This window comes from Diaphorina citri, unplaced genomic scaffold (assembly GCF_000475195.1).
Source record: "Diaphorina citri unplaced genomic scaffold, Diaci psyllid genome assembly version 1.1 scaffold426, whole genome shotgun sequence".
In the NCBI taxonomy this organism is placed as follows: domain Eukaryota; kingdom Metazoa; phylum Arthropoda; class Insecta; order Hemiptera; family Psyllidae; genus Diaphorina; species Diaphorina citri.
Window position 1 is genome coordinate 1 of NW_007377861.1, and position 8,912 is coordinate 8,912.

The window sequence follows — 8,912 nt, forward strand, 5'->3', positions numbered from 1 at the left end:
CTCTAAAAAGGGCCTATGCAAAAGAAAAAGTTCGGAAAACCACTAGAAACTAGCAAAAAAAATTGATTTTTAAGGAGCGAAAACAACACACCATTCGTTGAGAAAAGGTAAACAAGGAATGTAGCTTTTTGTTGGTTTATCAAATATCATTCAGACCAAACTTTTAGTCCGTTTTGTATTTAAGTTCAATATGTACCGACAGTTCTCGACAGAATAGTGAAACATTACATTTTACTTAATGTGTTGAATTTTGAGTTCCAAAATTACAATAGAATATAGGTATATTCTATTCTAATGAAGTAATGTATACTGCTATTAGGATCTTGCATTTGTAAGGACTGAGGAGCAATGAAAATGGAACATCCTTGAAAGTAGATAATTCCATAAAATATGTAGATGGATCTGGTAGGACTATCATGAAAATTCAGTTCAATACCTAAATCATCCAAGGGGATTTAGCTAAAAATCCATTTTCTTACCTTCTGTAAAATATTCTGGTAAAAGTCTAGGAATTCTTTGCACACAGCCCATTGTACTGGATACTGATAATTACTGGACGATTGGTAAGTCATCAGAGAACTGTGTTGGTGATACTGATGATTCGGAAAATTCGGATGTTTCAGTGAGTCCACCATTCTCAATTGTTCTGGTAAAAGTCTAGGAATTCTTTGCACACAGCCCATTGTACTGGATATTGATAATTACTCGACGATTGGTAAGTCATCAGAGAACTGTGTTGGTGATACTGATGATTCGGAAAATTCGGATGTTTCAGTGAGTCCACCATTGTAGCTCAATTCTTTACTTTCAACTCAAGTTTTAAGCACACATCGGTTGAGGTTAAGACTGGTTAAGTCTTTCAACAAAAATCGAAAGGTTCTTTGAATAAAAAAGGTAATACAAACTTTGCCAGCAAAGTTCTCGTCTCAATTCTTTACTTTCAACTCAAGTTTTAAGCACACATCGGTTAAGGTTAAGACTGGTTAAGTCTTTCAACAAAAATCGAAAGGTTCTTTGAATAAAAAAGGTAATACAAACTTTGCCAGCAAAGTTCTCGTCACACAAAAAGTAAAATTAAAAACTGAAGGAAAAGAAATTGACACAAAAATCACATTGAAACAGTTTTCCAGGTAAAAGTATCACAGAAGTTTAATTTGAGTATTTTTAAAAGGGACACACAATTGAGAAAATCAATACTTATTTTAAAAAGATTCAAATAAATCTGACAATAATTTCTCAAAACGATTGCAGAACACAAGTGAACCAGTTCTAGAACTCAACTGAACAATAAATAGCGTGCAGACAGTTTCAAAACCGGCAAAGGTCCGCAAAAAAAGGTCGCACTCAAAACAGATGAAAACGAGACCCAGGTCAATAGGTTACGAAAGTAATTTATAAAAGGGTGAAAAAAGTCCCATTAACACAAAAATGTAAAATTATGAAATCGATCCCTCTTGCGGGAGAATAATAATTGAATTTCTACGAAAACGCAGGTATTAATTGTTCTCGTAACTTAACGCCACGCCATGATCACTTGATGAAAAGTTAAAACGTAGGTAAAGTGTAGTAGATTTATAATAGTAACTTGCACTTTACTATCCAATGTCCGATTTCTCCATCATTTCTTATGCCAAATTCAGAAGTGTGTTACATCTCCAACCAGATTAGGATGCGTTTAAAGATTGATCTTTAGAACTCTTCAGGTAGACCGCTTTCAATTTACTTTGACGCTCTTTCTGATTCTGGCCGGTTTTTGGCCTCATGTAAATTATCTTTATCCAAAATTCCATGGATGAAAAGGTCACCCCTTGGCTCTCAATCGCGGATGTTGATGTATTCAATGTCAGCATACTTAGGCCGAGTTCACAAGATTCAATATACTCATATTACCAGCGCGCTGTGTGCGCTTTGCGCTACTGTGGCGTGCGCTCCTGTCAGAGCAATTAGTATGCGTTTATAATTATTAATAAATGTGAAGATTTATAGCGCTATAAGAATATGCGATACTTAACGCTTAGGTGGTACAGGCTATTCACTAATATACACCAATGCCAATGAGTAATGAAGTTATAACGTTATTTATCGTCTACTGTCGGGAGAGTTAGGACATGTACAGTAATGAGTAATGAAGTTATGTGCAATATCCTTGATATTGAATTCTCAATCCCAACGTGCAAATCGGGAGTGGGACAGGTGCCAAGAGAAATGTTAATATAGCTTTCTTGCTTCCCCCTTTCTTTTTTTCCGGTTAGGGGCTTTAACTTTGGGTTAAAACATGCCATTCGCGCCGGTGCTCTTCTTGTATCTCCCATTTTTTTTTTTAAACTAGCTGAAGGCAAATTTTTCCCTCAGTTTTTTGAAACTAGCTGAATGTAGGTTTTGGATTTGGGGAAGGAACAATTGCATTGTAGTTAATGGGAAATGTAGTTATTGTAACTCATATCAGCTGCTCAAATCAAATGACAGATGCCCGAAATTCCAGTTAATTTGAAGGCCACTGATGTTTGCATCTGCATTCAGGTAATAATTTCACCTAGAAACTAGATGGTGTATATGTATTTTCAAAGGTCTCATGATTAGACCTTTGAAATTAGACTCTAATCCAAGTCATAACTTATGTATCTGTGGGTGGCAGGGTAGCAAGCTAAGAGCTTTTTTCGCAATGCGACCAAGTAGAATAATTATTTTGACTGGCTATTAATTTTACCAATTGATTACTCATATATCTTATATCACTTTTCAGTAGAACACGAACTTTAAGGGTGGGTTTCACGTTTCACTAACGATTTAATCGGAGTTTAACTAAGAAACAATTAGAAATTTTTGCATGACATAGGTACTTGTCAATGACACCTACGTATAAGTACGTTCAAAATTTCGTCTATTTATATGTATGTGGGTTGTGGGGTGTCATGAATTGATTACATAGGAAAATTATTGTTTAAGTAAATACCTACACGTATGAATTTTCCTTCATATGACGTCAGGTATTGATGAGCGATTTGGCAAATCGAAGGGCAAAGGGCTTTGCTACATAAGGTGAGTTTACTCGCCAAAGTCGCTGATACTTCAGCAAAAAAGTGATTGATATTAACACTCCGAACAGTCCACAAGTCAAGTTGAATCGTAGAATCACCATCTGCATTCACGGGCTGGGTCAACTGAAGGACATAATAAACATCACTAAAGTGATACGAGTGGATAATCAAGCAATCAAAAACTCTGCCTGAAAAAAAAATCTCAAATGGCAAATTCTAGAATTTTTTCTGTCATTAAAACAGGAAAAAATCCGATTTGAATTATTGCTAAATTATCAAGTGAATCGCAAAAGAATTGATAATTAGGAACCAATTTAATGATAAGTGCTCTCTCAAAGAATCCTATTGAACATATAAGGTGCTGGGAAAATCCCCAGGTAATTGTGTTTAGGTTTCAAGTCTTACATAAATGTAATTACTAGTAATTAGTATCTATCAGTTACATAACAATATGGTTTTCAGTGGTAGCTGTGTTATTTGATTGTCTAGGTCAGTTTTACTTAACATAGCATGACCAAAGCCCTAACAATGCTATGACGTTTGAGTAAACCCAGAATTCAGACTTAGCTTTGAATACTTCATTTATGTATTGCTATTCCCACATATCTTTTTTTATACATATATTACTAATTCTATTTTTAACTCTTCAATCGTGATTACTAATTCCATTTTAACTTGGTTTTTCGTGCTTTCCACAATTTTATTTGACTTATTAATATCAATTCAACTTCTGTGACAGGTAATCCAACACTCGAAGCAATCTTTTAATGACTTTCCCATCACTATCATGAGTGCTATAACTTAGGACACATGGATTTTCGTGTGACCAGATTGTTCCTACACAAGATAAGAGGAAGTGTCAACATCCTGCCTCTTGTTATGAAATGTTATCGACGAATTTTTGTAACTTTCATCTTATAGGACTTCCGTACCGTAAGAACCTTATTACACCCAATAAATGAAACTTTGCATATTGAAATTGCTGACAAAAAGAGACTTGTCAGTCCTCCTGTGGCAGTCTAAATAAGGTATTGATTGTTTGTAATTTTATTGTAATTTTTTTCTAATAGTGTGTAATTCTAGATGCAATACAGTTGGCTATTACTATTTTTAAGTTACTTACAGAGTTAAAGCGCCTCAAAGGGGGAAAAAAAATATAGCCAATACCTAATTGGGACTTTATGATACCGCGAAAGCAAAACTTGGACTTGAACCACCAACCTCCAGATCCAAACTTCACCGTTCCAATCACTGAGGTTCAGTTTAAAAGCATTTGAACTGTGCATTCTTTGAAAGTTATGAAAAATCAGCAAGCTTACGCCCACTTACACTTAGTAAGGAAACTTTGGACCGTGATAACACAACAAAGCCATTTTATGTACTCGTATTCTGCGTAAAAATCAACTGATCATCAGAAAACTCAGAAAAATGACGGGTGGCAAACTTTCCAAGTTTTTTGAGCGGAAACGTTTTGTGAAATCATACCTACATTTTTTCATGAGAAATATGAAACAATATGTACACTGCAAAGGCCACATTCCCGAGTTCATTGTACAGAAACTCTTACGTTAGGTCTTTATCTGTGGTGGTTATCTACCGCCCATTTCAATATAAGGTACAATATACAATACCGATTGAACATTATGAGGTGATTTTGAACCATTAAGTCAATAGTTTCAATAAAGAAGAGCATAAGACCTTATTTAGACTGCGGGGTAAAGGGACTTTTCAGTCTCATCCTAGCCAATAAATGGGGTCGTTACGAAAAATTATCTTCGAACAAAGACAAAAGGTTTAAAATATTTTTAAAAGTACGAAGAATTCACAAGTCCAATTCACGGTAGATATAACTTTGTAATGATTTTTATTACTTTTTTCTTTTTATTTCCAACTCTTTTTAAAAATTCCCCAAAGTCTTTAATAATCGCAGAAAAAAACTCGAAGTTTCGAACTCACAAAAATTGGAACGATTTGAAAAAAAATCGTGAACACGAACACTCGACGTCCAACACCTGTGATTGGAAAAATGAGAATGAGTCCGAACAAAATTCTAGAGAAGCCGGTCTGTGATAAGAGTGCTGATGATTATGACGATCGCATTCTAGGTCTGGTCGAATGAAAAGTCCAGAGAGAATGTTATCAAATTGTTATCATTATCATTGCACTTACAGGGTTCGCGCCGTTTCTTTTTACGATTAGTTCAAGAACAGTCACCATGTTACCAAAGGCCTAATCCAGGTCTCAACAGAGAGCTAAACAGCCGATGGACCAATATTACCAATCAATACCAATAGTTCAAGCTGTTCAAGGAATGCAAAAGTGAAAGAAACCTTTTGAGAAAATCAGGACGAGCGACCAAGGTCAAAAGCTGTACCAACGAACCAAAGAGATTTCATACTAAAAAAGACAATCCGATTCGAAATATTATTATGATCCCACAGCCTTTGAAGACGCTTTCAGTAAGCAATGGTATTATCTGAAAACGGGTTAAAAAACTGTCTTCAAAAGGTCCGCTCTAGAAAATAAAGCAGAGATACCTTTTGATGTTTTGGGCTTTTGTCAGCGATGATAATCTTTTGGCCGGGATCGTAAGTGAAAGTATCATCATATCATCAATGACACACTAATTAAAATATTCCTCCCTTTTTTCTCATTATTCATTTTATCCCATATAAGATATGAGTAATCAATTGGTAAAATTAATAGCCAGTCAAAATAATTATTCTACTTGGTCGCATTAAATTGATAAGTCATGTGTTTTCTTTAAAATCAAAGTGTAAACAAATCTGCCTGAAAATCAACATTTATTTAAACAAAATTATCAAATTAAGCTGAATTCCTGTGTTTGTTTAACGTTTTGCCATAATATCTACTAATTTTCTTACAATTGAACTCTCGAATGTGGAACCTTCAGTTATCTACATCAGCACCAATGAACGATAATCTCAGCTGTCATAGTTTAAATTTGAATATTCTCAAAGTTACTAAGTAAAGGGTCTGTTGTGAAGTACCCATAGGAGCTAGAACAACACAACACAGCAAGGCTCTAGGTGTTTAACATCCGATAAAAGATCAATGTTCACGTAAAATCTCGTACGACGTAGGTTTACGAGAAAACCACATCACTGATTAAAAAAAAAAAAAAAAAAAAAAAAAAAAAATCTAAGAAACAATTAGAAATTCAATTGAACGAGAGTAAAAAAAGGTGATTTTGTGGTGCGTTAAACAAAGTAAAAAAAGCTTTAGTTTGAAAGTTTAATATTGCTTCTAGACTAGACTAGACTCAATTAAATTTATTTATTTTTCTTGAATATTCTCAAAGTTACTATTAAAGGGTCTGTTGTGAAATACCCATAGGAGCTAGAACAACACAACACAGCAAGGCTCTAGGTGAATAACATCCGATAAAAGATCAATGTTCACGTAAAACCTCGTAACGACGTAGGTATACGAGAAAACCACATCACTGATTAAAAAAAAAAAAAACTCGTTCAATTGATAACTATTAAACAAAGATCTAGGAGTTGACTGTTGGGTAATAGAATGTTGCTACTGATAGTGATGGTACCGAAATTTGTGATTATAACTTTATCGAAATCTGACATGCTATGATAACATTCCTACGAGATAAGCACCAGGAAGGAGGTACCTAGAGGTAACTTCCCCGTTTGAACTTTTCCATGTGAAGGTGGAAACTTCTTTGAAGAAATTAAATAAATAAGCATCTAAATATTTCATATTTAATTAGTTCATACTTCCTATGCCCCACGTAAACTTTAATAGAGTTTCGTCAGAAAAAGGGGTGGCAAGGAATTGAGGAATCGCTCACCAATGTGGGATTGGATTTCCTATTTAGCTGCTTGTTCAATGGGGTCCTAAATACTGACACAACATATAATTTGGTATAATAGCTGATGCTTGTATTAGATATGTATGTAGGTCTAGTAATTGTTTATTGTTTGATGCCTATCCAGGAACGGGAAATTGCTTTATTTAAAATATGACTTTAGATTCAGACTCGTGTTCGAGTTGGAAGTTCCATTTGGCAAGAGCCATCACACACGCTTACTGAACGAAGTTCTAGAATGTACATTTGGCTAGAACCCGCATTTGGCCAGTATAAGTGTACATTTCGCCAAAACCTACATGAGCTTCTAATTTCTAATGAAATAGAGTTTGGGTCGGAGATCAGAGAAGAAAAGAAGGAATAGGTTATACAGTCACACAAGGAAAAGTAGAGAGTACTCCTATACCAGGTTCTGAAATACGTATATATTCCTACCCAATAAAATTTACATCAGGAACAAGAAAAAGATATTTTAGTAAGAACAAGAGAGGAAGAATTTTACACTCTCATTCTGACAGGACAAACAAGGTTTTTGTGAGTTACATTAAATAAACCATTATTATCTACTTCACAATGTTCTCAGCGTTTGCTCTCACAAAGCTCAAAGTTAAAACAAACCCCAACTTCAACTAAACACTTATCGACCGTATTTTTACCAAAGTTTCCTTTCAAAATTAGAAGTTAAAACAACCCCAAACCCAAATTCAAATAAAAACACTAGTGAAATATCAACTGTATGAAAAATAGAAAGAAATAAACACACCGAAAATACACTTCCATCAACACACAAACCCGGAATGTACAACCCACTACCGCGATAGAGAATAAAGTCGAACAAGTAGGTACACTACCTTCTACCGTGCGAGATAATGTTCATGATGTTAACAGACTAGAGAACAGCTCGTTATGAATGATAGAGTTCTTATCACTGATAAACTGATAATAGTAGTTCGAGAAATATTCGGGGAATGTGAGATTTTAACACTCCGAATGCCACGTCAGTCATATTCATATAAGATTTACACCACCTAGTCCGAAAATACAACTTTGCTTAGGTAAGAGTGTTAAACTGTACAACATCAAAAGTTTTAATACGACCATTTTCCTTTAGTTGGTCTTGGAACAACTAAAGTTCTTTTGTTGGCCTTAGAACACGATTTTCCTTTCGTTGGTCTCAGAACACGATTGCTGCCTTTACCAGAAGGTAAGTTATACTGTATACAATGCATCATGTTTATGACATGTTAGTTTATTGAGATGCCACACCCTTTTGACAACACAAGCCACAAATTTTCAATAAATTTCTCTTGAACTTGGGGAAAATAGTCTAATGCAATGTGCGAACTTTCTCAGCACAGCAGTTTGACCTATTGGATAATACCAGAAGTAGAAAGTTGACCTTCACTGGATTTGATAATCTTTTTGACCGTCTGCATCACTACTGCACTGGGAACTAGGTACGAAAAGTTTATCAAACACTTTGCTCCCACGGAAACTTCTATTCGTTGTACAAAACTTATTGTTTAAATTATGTATATTGCAAGCAATGTTTTTTTTTTTTTTTTTTTTTTTTTTTTCCCTACGTAGGTACTTCTTTAATGTACATTTAACTTCTATACACACTCCCTTAACTATTAAATGAAGTAAAAAGAGAAACCATATGTTGAACCCAACTTGAACTCTTTTTTCCAATGCAACTTGCAACAAACTAAGGGAACAACTTCACATAAAAAAACTTCCGTGGAGTCTCTCCAGTAATTGATGAGTTCTCGAATAATCCGAGAACGGACCAGTAAGCAGAGCGAGTCACGCCAGTCGTTGGAAGCTAAAAAATAATACAAAGACTATCCATACCATATAGTCTCCATTCTGCGAGAAACATGAACAACAAATATAAACATTCCAAATTGAAATACCTTAAACTTCTGACTCACCAAAAAGAAAGGCAGGTACGAAGTAACAAATAGGTAACATAAAAATAAAAAAAAAAAAACTGCCCTCAATTTAAAATTTTAGCTCACCATTTT